General features: G+C 47.5%; 1 pseudogene; it reads right to left on the bottom strand.

Annotated features, from left to right (window-relative positions):
• Positions 1 to 476: 476 nt before the first annotated feature.
• On the bottom strand, positions 477 to 1,050 carry LOC129143251 (small ribosomal subunit protein uS11-like; annotated as a pseudogene).
• Between the last annotated feature and the right edge of the window lie 741 nt (positions 1,051 to 1,791).

Here is a 1,791-nt window from a genome sequence, read left to right as displayed (position 1 = left end):
TGGCGAATTCCACTTCACTAGCCCGATAGGGTCATCTCTTGTAGTTGCCTCAGCTGCAAAGTAGGGTTAATAATGCCAGCCTGGCAGACTATGTGATAATACTTAGTAAGAGGACTCAGGTTAAGAACATTCCTAAGGTGCTCTCCAAAGAATCCCAGGGACTGTGAATGAAATGTTAAAATAACCTTTCTCCCTTCCCTGTCCCTGCATCTCATTTGTCCTTGAGAGAAGGTCAATGAGGTGTTTCCCCGAGGCCAACTTCCAGGTAACACAAACTTCAAGGGGGTACCTCTAAGCACTTAAATAAATCACGTTATTCTTCTAGCATTTTATGTGACTGTAATTCTAGAACTGTACACATTTCCTGCCTTTAGAAGCAGTGTACAGGGAATTGGAGTGAAGGGTTTTCTTCAGGACTCAGGAGGGCAGGTGACAGGACTCTCCCTGGTGTTGTGGTATGCAAATGAGCCCCCGCCCATCAGTCCTGGGCCCTTCACCATGCAGACCAAGACTGGGCATCATTTTGTGTGAATTCTCTCCCTCTTTTTTTTTTTTTTTTTCAGTTTACTTGAAGGCAATTTATTAACAGAAAACATTTTGAGGAGTCCTGTTCACAGATGGTGACCATGGCAACCCCCTTCCTGCAGGTGCTTTTGGAGGGGATGGCAGTGACATCCTCAATCCACCTGATCTTCATACCTGAGCGGGCCCCAGGTCCAGGGATCTCAGTCCTATTTCCATCTGTGGCCTGGAGTTTGATGTAGGCCAGTGGTGTCTGGCTCCTTGCACCTCTAGGCCACATCCTGGGTGGCCAGCGTGGCAGCATGTTGAGAGGATTCATCTGGCCACCCTTTACCTTCATCCCACCAGTCACACAGCACATTTTTTTTTTTTTTTTTTTTTGCCAGAAAGATCAGTGACATGGACAAATGTGTCATTGAAGGATGCAAAGATATGGTAGATGCCAAATACATTCTCTCCTTCAGCCACCTGAAGTCCGGGGCTGATGATGTGTTCTTCCTTCTTTTCCTTCCCCTTTCAAGGTGTCATTTCTGTGCATTATCTCCAGACTCTGCACCAAAAAGCCCTGTGAGTTCTTAGATCTGCCTTTGAAGTCCCTTTTCTTTCTGTGTCCTGTTGCCGGCTGCCACCTCTGGCTCTCCCTGCCTCCTCTTGGCTCCCTACCCTACCTTAGCTCTCAGCTGCTCTTCGAGGAAAACCCAACACCAAGGGTAGTCAGAATGGCCTTTAATAGGGGTTGATGAGTTTGCAGCAGCTCAGAGGCTCTCGGTGTCTGAGTCCTGCATTCTTAGCCCTGAGCAAACACAAGCTGTTGCTGTGGGTCTAAATGCCAGATCCAGAGGCCCTGGTTGCATTTGTGTAATACACCTCCCACTTTGTGGCTGGGTGTGTCCTCGGATTCATTTTAGAATAGTCATTTTCTATTTCCGTGGGGAATTGTGCTACTAGCATGGCCACTTCATTGGAAGATCCAATAAAGAAAGCAGTGGGTGGTCTCTTGAACTTGTGTTATAATACAATCGTATTACAATAGGAGGCAGCATGGTTTAGCGGCTCAAAGCTTAAGCTGCTGCTTGGTTGTGCCATTACTAGCTCTATGCAGTTTTTGTCCTCGTTAAATTACTATATGCAAAGAGATGAGCAGAGCAGAGGCCTGCATCTCTGCTGAATCCTGTCAAGTCCTCATATGTGGGCCTGGCACAGATTATGGGACTGAGAGGATGCCCACCCCTCCCAGGAGAAGTGGGGAGGTGCATTGCCCCTGGAAAG

Source organism: Pan troglodytes, chromosome 12 (genome assembly GCF_028858775.2).
Source record: "Pan troglodytes isolate AG18354 chromosome 12, NHGRI_mPanTro3-v2.0_pri, whole genome shotgun sequence".
Taxonomy (NCBI): domain Eukaryota; kingdom Metazoa; phylum Chordata; class Mammalia; order Primates; family Hominidae; genus Pan; species Pan troglodytes.
This window is presented reverse-complemented; position numbering and strand designations above follow the sequence as displayed.